General features: G+C 35.7%; 1 long non-coding RNA gene across 1 annotated transcript in view; it reads right to left on the bottom strand.

Moving 5' to 3' along the window:
* Positions 1–15,129, bottom strand: part of LOC125092336 (uncharacterized) — a 162,446-nt gene that overhangs the window by 38,615 nt on the left and 108,702 nt on the right. Inside the window, exon 3 of the long non-coding RNA XR_007124878.1 lies at positions 9,649–9,713. This is a non-coding gene — a long non-coding RNA (uncharacterized LOC125092336). The remainder of the gene's footprint in view (positions 1–9,648; positions 9,714–15,129) is intronic.

Below are 15,129 nucleotides of genomic sequence, written 5' to 3'. Positions count from 1 at the left end.
GGAGTGCTTTTCTCCAATGGCACACTGAGGAGTGGGGCCCTGAGCTCTGGGCTCCTCCAGGCTGGAGATTGGGAGGCCGTCATTTTCATTCTGGTCCCCCAGAGCTCTCCAGAAAGCATTCAGGGAACAAAAGCTCCTGAGAGTGAACCCAAGCAGATTATTTAGCCCGGCCTCCGGCAAGGGCGGCAAAATTCCGGCTCAGGCAAAGACATTTCAGAATCTCTACAACAGGCCCCTCCCCCAGAAAGATCAGCAAGAACATCCATCCAAAACCAAGCTCAGCAATCAAGGAGAACAGTGGAATTCCAGAGGAGGGGAAAGCAAAGCATGGAATTCATGGCTTTCTAGCCATGATTCTTTAGTCTTGCAAAGTTAATTAATTTTTTTAAATTTTTTTTCTTATTCTATATTTTTTAACTTTTCCTCTTTCCTCTTTTAATGTTTTTTATCTATACTTATTTTTATACCTTTTTAAAACATTTTTAACAATACCTTTCTAAAACAATTCTTTTTAAACCTTCATTATTATAGAAATATTTTATCCTTCATTGTATCTAACTTTATTTTTTGTATACCATGGTTTTTTCTTCTAAAATATATTTGGGATACAATTTCTTCTAATAGATCAAAATATACCATAAAACTAGCACAGGGCTTTATTCTAGTCTGCAGTCTGAGCAAATCCCCTCCACTTTCTTTTTCTTTCTTTTTCCAAACAACTTATCAACTCCTTTCTTAGACTTTTTAAAAAAATTTTCATCTTTAAAGTCATATTCCATCCTTTCATAGTCTTTACCCTTATTTATATATATATGTTTTTCTTTCTTTAAATCTTGGAAGGTAGTTTCTTCTAAGAGACCAAAATACACCCAAAATCAAGTAGGTGGCTCTGTTCAATTCACTAGTCATATATATATATATATATATATTTTTTTTTTTTTTAATTTCTTTTTTCCTCCTTTTTCTCCCCCCAGTTTTGGATCTCTTTTGATTTGGTTAGTGTACATTTTTCTGGGGTCTTTGCCACTCTTTTAGTATTTTATTCTCTCATTATTATATTCTTCTCTGGATAAAATGACAAGGCAGAAAAACTAATCACAAAAAAAAAAAAAAAAGAACAAGAGTCAGTACCAAAGGCTAGGGACATAATCAATATGGACATTGGTAAAATGTCAGATCTAGAGTTCAGAATGATGATCTTCACAGTACTAGCTGGGCTCAAAAAAGGCATGGAAGATATTGGAGAAACCCTGTCTGGAGAAATAAAAGCCCTTTTTGGAGAAATAAAAGAACTAAAATCTAGCCAAGTTGAAACCAAAAATCTATTAATGAGGTATAATTTTAAAAAATGGACACTCTTACTGCTAGGATAAATGAGGCAGAAGAGAGAATTAGTGATATAGAAGACCAAATGATGGAGAATAAAGAAGCTGAGTAAAAGAGAGAAAATTACTGGAACATGAAGGGAGAATTTGAGAGATAAGTGATACCACAAGACGAAACAATATTAGAATAATTGGGATCCCGGGAGAAGAAAGGGGGGCAGAAGGTATATTGGAGCAAATTACATAAGAGGATTTCCCTAATATGGCAAAGGGAACAAGCATCAAAATCCAGAAGGCACAAACAACCCCCCTCAAAATAAATAAAAATAGGTCCACACCCTGTCATCTAATAGTAAAACTTACTAATCTTAGTGACAAAGAAAATCCTGAAAACAGCACAGGACAAGAAGTCTGTAACATACATGGTAGAAATATTAGATTGGCAGCAGACTTATCCACAGAGACCTGCCAGGCCAGAAAGAACTGGCATGATATATTCAGAGCACTAAATTAGAAAAACACGCAGCCAAGAATACTCTATCCAGCTAGGCTGTCATTGAAAATAGGAGAGATTGAAAAGCTTCCAGGACAAACAAAAATTAAGAGTTTTTAAACACCAAACCAGCCCTACAGGAAATATTGAAAGGGGGGTTTTCTAAGCAAAGAGAGAGCCTAAAAGTAGTAGACCAGAAAGGAACAGAGACAATATACACTAACAATCACCTGACAGGCAATACAATGGCACTAAATTCATATCTTTCAATAGTTACCCTGAATGTAAATGGGCTAAATGGCCCAATCAAAAGACACAGGTATCAGAATGGATTAAAAAAAAAAAAAAAAAAGACCCATTGATATGCTGTCTACAAGAAATTCATTTTAGACCCAAAGACACCTCCAGATTTAAAGTGAGGGGGTGGAAAACAATTTACCATACTAAGGGACATCAAAAGAAAGCTGGGGTGGCAATCCTTATATCAGATAAACTAGATTTTAAGCCAAAGACAATAATAAGAGATGAGAAAGGACACTCTATCATACTTAAAGGCTCTGTCCAACAAGAAGATCTAACAATTTTAAATATCTATGCCCCTAACATGGGAGCAGCCAACTATATAAACCAATTAATAACAAAATCAAAGAAACACATAGACAATGATACAATAATAGTAGGGGACTTTACCAGCCCCCTCACTGAAATGGACAGATCATACAAACAAAAGATCAACAAGGAAATAAAGGCCTTAAATGACACACTGGACCAGATGGACATCACAGATATATTCAGAACATTCCATCCCAAAGCAGCAGAATACACATTTTTCTCTAGTGCACATGGAACATCCTCCAGAATAGATCACATCCTGGGTCACAAATCAGGTCTCAACTGGTACCAAAAGATTGGGACCATCCCCTGCATATTTTCAGACCACAATGCTCTGAAGCTAGAACTCAATCACAAGAGGAAAGTTGGAAAGAACTCAAATACATGGAAGCTAAAGAGCATTGTGCTAGAGAATGAGTGAGTCAACCAGGAAATTAAAGAAGAATTGAAAAGATTCATGGAAACAAATGATAATGAAAACACAATGGTTCGAAATCTGTGGGACACTGCAAAGGCAGTCCTGAGAGGAAAGTATGTAGTGATACAAGCCTTCTCAATAAATAAAAAAGGTCTCAAGTACACATCCTAACCCTACACGAAAAGCTGCTGGAGAAAGAACAACAAAGAAAGCCTAAACCCAGCAGGAGAAGAGAAATCATAAAGATCAGAGCAGAAATCAATGAAATAGAAACCAAAAGAACAGTAGAACAAATCAAAGAAACTAGGAGCTGGTATGTGCTATGGTGAGTTCTATGAAGTTTGTAAGCCTGATGATTCATAGACCTGTACACCTAGGGCAAATACTACATTATATGTTAATTTAAAAAATACTAAAAATAAACAAATAAATTAATTAAATAAATAAAATAAATTTTTAAAAAGCTGAATTAACTCTAGAGAACAAACTGATGGTTATCAGTAGGGAGATGGGTGGGTTACAGAGGTGATAAGGGATTAAGCAGAACATTTATGATGAACACTGAATAATGCATAGAATTGTTGAATCTCTATCTTGTACACCAGATAACTAACATAACACTGTATGTTAATTATATTGCGATTTAAAAATAAATATTTTTTTAAAAGAATGGTAATATATTTTTATTGAGAGTAAAGAAAACAATTTTGTCCTAAAATGAGACTGGTTATAGAGTTTTCTCTAAACAAGAAAACTTGGGAAAAAATCTAAATGTAAAAAAGTTGCAGAAAGTTTGTGAGAAAGGAATCTTTGGAAAAGGACTTTTTGCATGGTCAGGACTGATTAAGACTATAATAAGTAAGTTTTAATATCAAAAGTAGAGTCATGTAAGATTGGAATTTGGTTTTGTTCTCTGCTAAAATGATACATTTTTCTTAGATTATCGGTCTAGTTTTCATAAGAAATTGTAAACAAATGTTTTTCTTTGACTTTAATGTAACCTACTTAGAAACATAAAGTATCTATGTTTTGTTTTTAAATCTTTGATTTCTTAATTTTCTTAATGTTTCAAAGAGCTAAGTTTGCTAACAACTATGTAACCCATATTTGCCTTTAGAATCTCTACCATCTTGGTTAAATAGATAGTTATTAACCATGCAATTATCTGTAATTTTATTTAGGCATGTGCTATTAAATTTTTTAATATTTAAAAAATCTTTTTGACAAACTTTCCAATCTTCAAATTCTAAATAAAGTCTTTTAACAAATTAAGCTTGTTTACTTGGGAACTACATGGGAAGCACTGTCAGATAAGTCATGATAAAACTTTTTAGGTTATACTGTATGGGTAAATGCTATTACTATAACTGCTCCAGAAATTATATGAAATTCCTTAAGTTCTGATATGTCCTAGTATAATGTCATCATTTGAATTCTAATTACTGAGGCATTATATGTCATGTTAATAATATCTGTGTAAACTGCATTACAATGAACTCTCATTGCATCTTTAACCCTGGTCATTTCTTAGTTTGTCATTTACAGTTATTGTTTGACTCTGAACCTCTTGCAAATATGTTTCAGCTTTAAGGAGAATAATGGAAAGGACTTTTGACACATAAGGATTTCTGATACTCTTAAGGTCATTAAGGTTAAACTAAGTAAGAATTTCTGAAACTAGTGGGAACACTTGACTTAAACACAGCAAGAGTTAGTAACATGGGACTTAACTGACTGAGCCACACAGGCGTCCCTATGACCATACAGTTTGAAGGAACTAAGGTTGACTTCATGGAGCCAAGAAAGCCCCTTGGAAAAAATCAGACTTCTACCTTGCTTACAATGTTCTTGAGAGCCTCACCAGGTAAGCAAGGAAGGCCACTTCCTGGCAGACTTAGTAACCTCAGAATATTTGGGAGATCTTGAGAAGGGAGGAAGTAAGCCAAATCTATAGGTGTTTTAGAGTCCATAGTCTCTCATGGTTCACCTCTTAAGTCTAATGACAAGTATTTGGCTTGGCTTCTTAACTTCTGAGGGCTATTAAAAGTTTAATCTGATAATCCCTGTTATAAATTCCAGCAAAGGTGATTTTAAAAAGAAGCTATATGGTCAATCACTATTCTTACTGCACTTATGTAAGTAATCAGGTGAAGTATTTTGAAACTGGACTTATTTTTAAACAAATTAGTCTCAATTCAGGTATCTCTGGTAGAAAGAAGGGTGATTTTACAGGGAAACATTATTCTTCAGTAATATATCTATTTCTGATTAACTTTCTCTGAATGTTTATTTTTTGCCTACAAAATGGGTCTGGGTCCTGAATTCTTCTGATTTCCTTGGATACCTGGCTATGACTCTCCAAATTAAGGTTTCCAACTTAGTCTCATTCCTTTTTCTTCATTTTTAAAATTTGCACTTGTAAAAAAGTTTTTATTTTAGGAACACCTGAGAGGCTCAGTCAGTTAAGTGTCTTCCTGCAGCTCAGGTCGTGACCCCAGTGTCCTGGGATGAAGCCCCGCATTGGGCTCCCTACTCTGTAGGGAGCCTGCTTCTCCCTCTCCTATTCCCCCTGCTTGTGCACTCTCTGTCTGTCAAAAAAAAATGAATAAAATCTTTTTAAAAAGTTTTTATTTTAATTCCAGTTAGTTAACATAGAGTGTTATATTAGTTTCAAGTGTACAATTTAGTGATTCAACTCTTCTGTTCATCACCCTGTGCTCATCACAGTAAATGCCCTCCTTATTCCCCATCACCTATTTAACCCATCCACTCCCCTCATTCTTTTGACTTGGAATCACTAAAAGCAATAACTGTCCTTTTTTCCCTGAAGCCCTGCAAACTGAAGCTACACAAGTTGAGGTCAATTTCAGAGAAATTGCCACAACAGCCCATGTATACATGGTCTCCATGGTTATTGCTGTTTGGGCCACTCAGAAAAAAACAAAAACAAAAACACTCAAACAGCAGATTAGGAAAATCTGTCAGATTGCCATTGTCTGCCCTCACTCCATCTGAAGATACTTCGACCCTGACATTTAGTGATCTCACTTGCAGTACTCAGAATGCAGACACTAGGTTTCTAATTTGCTCCAATTTAGCTTGTGTTTTTCTTTTGTTTCCATAAGAAATGCCTCTTATTAATTTCCTGAACTTTGAGAGCCAAGTTGACGGACAATCTGCTAAAATGAGACAACTGTTTAACTGAACTGACCTTTTCTCAAGACTAAGACGGTTCATGAGATATGGAGCAGACTTATTACCTAAGGTCCAGCTACTAGGGAACAGTGTTGATCTGTGATATTTTACTTAACACACAAAATTTTGTCAAAAGGGTAGAATGTTAATTTGTAACCATACCACAAGGACTTTTCAAGGAAAACTTATTCCAGTTATGTGATGGATTAGGATGGATAATTCAGTTATGGCAGATTAAGTCAGAGGATTCCATTATGCTGGGAATAACCTAATCAAACCAACTACCTGCCTAAAGTGACCCAACACCCAGTATCAGGGAAATATTTAGTTAAATGATTTAGTTCTGAAACTCTTGGCTTAAATATATTCTAAAATTTCTAGCTATGATATTAGCCTTTTTACTGTTAACATAATGTCTATATGAATTGTTAGCCTTTTGTATGTCACAGTCTACACAGACCGACACTAAGCTATTAACAGTAAAACAGGTAGATGCTATAAATAATGTATAATTCTCTACAAAAGGTTGATAATTTATACCTAGACACAGTGGAACATCTCAGGCTATAAAAATCCTCAGCTTGAGCAAATTTAGAAGTTTAGAGATGGTTACCCTTTTTAGGACATGCTTGCCTCACATATATCAGAACAACTAGGAATGAGCCTTCCTAGTGCTATGGGACAAAGAGTTACTTGGTTAACATTGTCTCCCATAGGTTACAATATGACCCAAAGAAGGAAATGTGCACTAAAACTGCAGTAGGTTACTGATGTCAGCCTCTTATGTCCTCTCAAGTGACTGCAGAAAGAAACTCAAGATGAGAAAAACCAGAAAACCAGTTAAGTGGAAGCATGCAGTCAATATTTTTGAACAATTGGTTATGATAGAAACATAATGTATTAAGATGACCTAATGGTCTTTCACATGTCTATGTGGAAATCAATACACCTCAGTTTTTACAACAAAACAAATCATACTTTGAAATGTTCAGTAATACCTTGGAGACCTGTTCCCAAGCATGCATACCTCCTCCCCCTTTCCAATATAATCCCCTGTGAACTCAACTTCAGAGCAGTTCTTTCAGAGCAATCTGAAATACTGTCCCCCAGACTATTAGTCCTCAGTAACACAACAAATAAAGCATTTACTAACCTTCTTTGAGGTTGGCTTTTTTTTTTCCATCAACAATACCTAATTGAAAATGTAATTCATTCAATTCAGGAAATTATTGGGTTTGTTGCTCACAAAATATGGAAACACATAATCATAATTGCATAGTTTAAGGTCATAAAAGGCATCTGGTCTCAATCTCCAGTATATAAAGTGATTGAATGTGTTCATTGAAGAGTTGTGTTCCTTATTGTCTTGGAAGTATCACTTTTTTTGTAATCAAAGATAAATAATATTTCCTTTTTTCTGTACAAGCAGTAAATATTTTATTAAAGGCTTTGTAAGAGAAATACATTATTTTCTTTATAATCACTTGTATTAAGGATATTTTGTAAAGATCACTTGTGAAATTCTTATTTAAATAAATAGCTTCTTCCTGATGCCAAGTAATTTAAATACTTGAAATAAGTTAAAACTTTTAAAAAAATTTTTTAAAAAGATTTTATTTATTTGACAGATACAGCGAGAGAAGGAACACAAGCAGGCGGCAGGGGTAAGAGAGGAAGAAGCAGGCTTCCTGCCAAGCAGGGAGCCCAACACGGAGTTTGATGACTGAGCCACCCAGGTGCCCCAATTTAAAACGTTTTAAAACAACTGATTTATTCCTATATCAATAAAATAAATGATATACTCTTCCAATTTTCTTAAAATAATAGAATAAGTACTCTAAAATCTGTGTTTTGTTTGCCACAGGCAAAATAGACCAGTTTTAATGAAAAATATAATAAATCCAAATAGGTAATTTGGGTAATTCTGACCATAAAACAGGAAAAAACAAAACAGAAAAAGCAAATAAACAGACAATCAGGGGCGCCTGGGTGGCTCAGTGGGTTAAGCCGCTGCCTTCGGCTCAGGTCATGATCTCAGGGTCCTGGGATCGAGTCCTGCATCGGGCTCTCTGCTCAGCAGGGAGCCTGCTTCCCTTCCTCTCTCTCTGCCTGCCTCTCTACCTACTTGTGATCTCTGTCTGTCAAATAAATAAATAAAATCTTAAAAAAAAAAACCCAATCACACTTTTTCTTAATATTTTTTTTCATTCTGGCAGTATATGAAGTATAATCATAAAGACAGGATATGTATATATGTACATACACACTTTTTCTTAGTATTTTTTTCATTCTGACAGTATATGAAGTATAATCATAAAGACAGGATATGTATATATGTACATACATATGTATATAGATATACACCAATGTTTTTATATAAAATAAGTTCAGTACTTCAAAGAGACAATCTTTGAAGGCTCTGTATGCCTTCTAAAGAAAAAAAATATTTTGAACAAAGGAGTTAATTCCTTGGAAATATCCTATAAATCAGTGGCATGTGCTGGCTTTGTCATTCACATTTTCAAGAGGTAAAGTTTTGTATAACCTTAGTTTATTTCTATGAATCAGATTCATTTCAAGAAATGAGAGTTAATAATCATTGAGCACCTTCCAAAGAATGTATCACTGGCTCTTTTCAGTATGTCCAAAAGAGGAATTTCACAAAAATTTTGAGACTAGAATTTCTGTTGAACTGAGGGGAAAGTTCTGCATGGTGATCATTTTAAAGCATTTGTATATAAAGTTTTTACATAATTGTTTAAAAATGAAATAAATGAACAAAATAATTCCTACTATACTACAAATGTATTGTAATCTTTGAAGCTGATTATTTTTTAAATGAACCATACTTCATATTTTAATGCTGAATAATAAATAGTTCCATTTCTATCAGTAAGTGATTATCATTCCACATAACTAATATGATTTCTTACAATTAATTAAGAGTAGCTTTTAAAGAAGATTTTACTTTTTTTCAGTAAATAAGAGAATCAATCTACTTAATTATTTTATTGATGATAATGGCATTCAACTCACCATTTTAAAATACAGATTCTTGGGACGCCTGGGTGGCTCAGTTGGTTAAGCAGCTGCCTTCGGCTCAGGTCATGATCCCAGCATCCTGGGATCAAGTCCCGCATCGGGCTCCTTGCTTGGCGAGGAGCCTGCTTCTCCCTCTGCCTCTGCCTGCCATTCTGTCTGCCTGTGCTCGCTCGCTCTCCTCTCTCTCTGACAAATAAATAAAATCTTTAAAAAAAATATAAAAAAATAAAATACAGATTCTTAAAGATCAATTTAAAAATACCTTATTACTTTAAGAATATCCCAAATATCTAAAATTTTGAGTAACTGCTGCTGAGGGGTAATGACCATTCAATGGTCATGACATTCTGGAAGCAAAATATTATTCAGGGACATATGAGTACAGATTCTAATAGTTTTCCCACATAAAAAAATGTCCCCTTGTTTATGCTGAATTCCAGCCAATACTGGAAAAGCCCAGCACTTATTAACATACATTTCGTTTTCAACATGTGAGTCCTCCCTGAATAGAGATTGACATACTAAATATAAAAAGGCAACTTAAAAATAATAATTGAGTTTACCAGGTCCGGTGAAACACTATTTTTCACAATCTTGTGGCTGTAAACTCTGTGTTGTCTCAGGTCCCCTGAAAGCCAAAAACAGCTTTGCTAAGTATCCTGCATCTGTGGCCATCTTATTTCGAGTAAACTCAGAATCCTTGGTAAAATAAATCCGAAATTTATGCTAATGTTACAGAATAAGTATGTATTTATAATTTTCATGTTAATCTAGTTTTCTACTCCAACTATTTGGTGTTTTATACTATAGGGTGAGGATAACCTTCCAGTGTTGCTTCTCATTAAGGGGTTGAGGTAAAGGTTAGAAAGGATTAATTTCTTTAAAGTGTGAGAAGTGATTAAAAGGAATTTTCTGGTGCCTCAGACTTCTCCAGTCCTTCCATTCACACTGAATTCTCTGCAGCTGTACATCCTTCAGTACCTCATCTACACAATTTATCAGAAAGAGTGGTTGATACACCCAATAGAAACATTAGTTCACAATCCCAAACAACAGAACACCTGCAGAGTAAAATTATATTGAAAGAAAAATAAACTGCAAAATGGGTACAGATGGATAAAACTTTCTAAATAAGCAAGATAAATGTAGTAAAATAAATAAGGCAATAGATTAGCAATATGAGAGAATAACAACTTATAATAAAAGAACACAGGTAAAATGTTGATGTGAAAATATATTTCACAAGATGAGTGATAGAATGTACACAGCTTAAGAAACATCTGTCTATTTAAAAACCAGGGTGGAGGGGGGTGGAGGGTTGGGTGAGCTTGGTGGTTGGTATTAAGGAGGGCATGTATTGCATGGAGCACTGGGTGTGGTGTGGTGCATAAACAAAAAATCTTGGAAACTGAAAAAATAAAATAAAATTTAAAAAAATTAAAAATAAATAAATAAAAAATAAAAACAAGGGTGAGAAACTTCCATGATAGTAAAGAAGTATTAAAGAACAAAATTTATAAAAGAAAGGTTAAAAAAAAAAGGAAGATAAAGTGGAAATTCCAAAATCCAATAATAGGAAAGATAATAGGAATAATTGATAAAAACAAAAAAGGGGCGCTTGCATAGCTCACTTGGTCTCAGGGTCATGAAATCAAGCTTCATAAGGTGCTCCATGCTTAGCGTGGAGTCTGCTTGAGAGTCTCTTCTTCTTCCTCTGCCCCTCCCCCTTCCTCGTTTTCTCTCTCTCTAAAATAAATAAATAAATCTTTAAGAAAAACAAAAAAATGGAGAAATAAATGTATTTGAAAAAAAAAGATTGGAAAAAAAGAGTGAATATATGTTTCATAAAATATAATTCTGAAATAAATGTATAGGCTTGAGAAAAAATGATCTCAGACTGAAAAAAATCCATTAAGTGATAAAAGTTATAAAGGAAAAAATCTACTAAAATTTAAGAATACCCAAGACAAAGAAAAATTTATGAAGAATTTTTAGTGAGAAAGAATAGATTGTACACCCATTAAACTCAACTAAAGGGCTTTAAACATAAAACAGGGGTCTGTGTGGTACATGCTGGATGACTAGTTTGTGCAAGCATGCTCAGCATACCTGTGTTAATCACTGCCTTGAAAATCTGGAAATCTTGTCTTCCCTCAATATTTTCATCAAGCAGATTGTGAAGCACCAGGTGTTTTTCAGTGTTCAAGGTCAGGGGCTCTGGAGGTGGCCAACCCAGAAGGCATCCCTTTTAAAAAACAGTATTTAGGTGGTGAATGTTGATCTCCTTGGAAACACAGGCTATGCAAGGTGGTAAAAGGATGCTGATAGTTGCTATGGTATAAAAGTTTGCTGCATATAAATCCCAATAGCAGATGCTTTGTCTAGTCTGCTGCTCCTGGATTCACTGTATGTAAGTTTCCCCAATAAACCTAGGTCTTGAGCATTGCCTCCTGGTCTTTTCTTTGGCTTCACCAGATTATCACACACCCTAGGCTTAGAGTCTGTGGCAGTGCAACTGTATAGAGTTGATTTTTAGTGATTTGGAGAATGGAGAATTTGAACCTGAAATCTGTAATTTTCAGTGACATTATCATTAAAATATGAGATCATAATTAAAATATTTTTAGGAATTACAAGACCACAGAAAATTTGCCACCAAAAAGTCCACCTAAAACAAAAGAGATTTTTAATTATTCAAATAAGAAGGAAAATTAATTACTCAAATAAGAACAGATTTTTAATTATTCAAATAATAAGGTTATACGGCAAGACATAGGGAAGTAATTTTGAACAAACTTCTTAATGAAATGGCTGTTTTAAACATAAAGAAATACAAATGTACATCCATACCGAGAGAAGACAATATATTCATAAAAAGCCTTACAATCTATAAAATATTAACACGTTATCAGTATGAGAGATGGGTAAGACCCCAGGAAATAAGAAGGTGATAAAATTCTTAGTTTTTAAGGAGCATTACATAGATATTTTTAAGGTATGTTATTTAAAAGACAAACCCATAGAGAACAGAAAGTTTGTATATATAAAGATAGAATAAAGACATTATAACATATTACTAACCCAAAAAGCTGGTGAATGAATACCTACAATCACCTTCAAGAATAAAAACTTGCCAGAAAAATATAACACTCATGACTATGTATTATAGTGGATACCAGGTGGTGCCACAAGATCCTTCATCTTCAGGACTGAACCACTCATTCTCCAGCTTTTGGGAATATTAGTAGCTAGTAGCTTGCAGGTGAGTCCACTTGCTTATTTTTGTCCTCAACTAAGGAGTGTTGTCTTATCATGTCACACCCACATCCAATGACTGGTCAGTTCAGAAATATAAAGGCCAGGTTTCCTTTCCCAACTTGGGACTCTTCTGCAGGATCTGTCCTAACCTTAGAGCTTCTTGTGGAATTGGCCAAGTCCTTTGTTGTGACTTCATCACAGAACATATTGTCTCTTTGCTAAATACTACTTACTTCAGCCCTCCACAAGTGCTATTAAGAATAATTCCTGGAGCGCCTGGGTGGCTCAGTGGGTTAAGCCGCTGCCTTTGGCTCAGGTCATGATCTCGGGGTCCTGGGATTGAGTCCCACATTGGGCTCTCTGCTCAGCAGGGAGCCTGCTTCTCTCTCTTTCTCTCTCTCTCTCTCTCTGCCTGCCTCTCTACTAAAAAGACAAAACAAAACAACAAAAACAAACAAACAAACAAAAAGAATAATTCCTGAGGGGCACCTGGGTGGCTCAGTGGGTTAAAGCCTCTGCCTTTGGCTCAGGTCATGATCCCAGGATCCTGGGATCAAGCCCTGCATCGGGCTCTCTGCTCAGCAGGGAGCCTGCTTCCCTTCCTTTCTCTCTGCTTGCCTCTCTGCCTACTTGTGATCTCTGTCTGTCAAATAAATAAATAAAATCTTAAAAAAAAAGAATAATTCCTGAATGGTAAACTCCCATCTCAGAGTCTCCTCTCAAAGGACTCTTAACTGCAACACTGGGTGCATAGATTGTTGCCAAAAAGCAGATGCTAAGGTGATTCTTCAAAAGTGATCATTTGCGGCTCAGTTAGCAATGAGAACTCCCTGACTGGTGGAACATGGAGCCCTGATAACACCTGGCACCTGGTGGCATTCCAATGGTAAAACTTTCAGCCATGATGACCTAGAATGGTGTACCATGGAAAGGCATACACTAGCAGGGGTAATGTATCAGGTATATGATAAGTAAAGAAGAGCTAGTCATTTTAAGAAAAATGGAATTAGAGGGCTCTTGGGGGGGCAATAATGCTTGAAAGAGATAAAATGAAAGGCTGAGAGTAAGTAATCATAGTTGCAGGACAAGTGTGAAACTAAAGAAGCCTCATTCGCAGCACTAAAATGTATTAAATTCCCTGCTAGAAGAGGAAAGAACAAGTTGAGGACCAAGCCTAGGGCCAAGAGTAGCAAAGCTTAAGATTTATTTGACTTCCCAACCCAAGCAGGTCTGCTATGTCAGGGTCAGTCCCTTATTGGTTAGAGTTTGATGATGAGTATGATATGGGAGACATCTAAACTCCTGCAATTGAAAAATCTTGAATGTACCTAATCCCATGAATCCATTGGGCATTCAGAAGAAACACACTCTGTCCTATTGAAATCCACCACTTACCCTTTTTCTGAAGATGATACAGAGGTTTCTACTTTATAAGAAAATGCTATCTCCTTCAGGATATCTTTCTACCACTCACCCTGGTTACTAGATCAAAAACTGGAGTGAAGTTCCATTATTGCCTGGCCAGAGAAATGTATGACTTTCTGAGAAAAGAAGGAGATGCTATTCAAAGGAAGTTGCATGGCTGTATGTTCAAGCCACTATATACCAACAAGAGTCAGAAAAGTATTTCTTGAACTGGATTCTGAATGTGCTGGATGGAGGGGATAGGAGGGCTAGACATAAACATGAATAAGAAAGAACATATTCCCAGAGTACAGAATTTAACACCCTAGAGAGGACCCTGGAAAAGGTACTGACTTGCTGCTAACATGACTCTTACAAGTCTGGAGAAGTTGACTTGGGCCACAACAAGTGAAGTAGAAATGTTAGGGCTGACATGGAAGAGAGTGAAAGAAGCTAAGAAAAGTCTATGAGAAGAGGACATCCTAGGGGCGCCTGGGTGGCTCAGTGGGTTAAAGCCTCTGCCTTTGGCTCAGGTCATGATCCTGGAGTCCTGGGATCGAGCCCCATGTCGGGCTCTCTGCTCCACAGGGAGTCTGCTTTCTCCTCTCTCTCTCTGCCTGCCTCTCTGCCTCCTTGTGATCTCTGTCTGTCGAATAAATAAATAGAATCTTAAAAAAAAAAAAAGAGGACATCCTAGAGCGGTATGTTATATAAAGATGGAAAATCACCAGATAATTTTGTACATGAAATCTGAGTTTTTATTGATACTTGGAGACCTGGTACATCATCATGCCATGCCTGTTGGAATAGGTGTATATAGAGATGAGGTAATATCTAGAATTCTGTCTCAGTAAGGCTTAGAAAGTTCATTGGGCTCAAGTGCCTACTCATTTGTTATTTCTTTATCCTCCAAATTTATAGTTTAAGTGGACATACTGGGGATTGGCATAAGTTCCATATATATATTTTTTCTTTCCCTGAACAGTAAGACCTAAGTGAGTTGTGAAGTGAGGTACCTTGGAAACATCCTCTACTACTCCCTGCTCCAATCCAGGCCTCTGTGGTAGTAAAATATAGATATATGCTTATATATCTGCATATAGATAAACATTCAGGGCGTATGCAAGTGATCTGTGTCAATTATATATACCTAAAGGTTGCAGTGGTTGTGGTCCCCATCATATTTCCATTAATTCACCAGTCTGGATGCTCAACATCTAGAAAAATTCTGGATGATGTGTTAGTGAAACAATAAATTCAACCAAGTATTAATCCCCATTACAGCTGTTGAAAAAGTCATGATATTCCTGCTAAAACAGATTGATACAGTCTTGATACATGTAGCTATTAATCTCAAGAATGGACTCTATTCCATGCCTGTC

Source organism: Lutra lutra, chromosome X, assembly GCF_902655055.1.
Source record: "Lutra lutra chromosome X, mLutLut1.2, whole genome shotgun sequence".
NCBI classification, from domain to species: Eukaryota; Metazoa; Chordata; class Mammalia; order Carnivora; family Mustelidae; genus Lutra; species Lutra lutra.
Note: the sequence above shows the minus strand (reverse complement) of the source record. Positions and strands in the feature narration are given on the sequence as shown.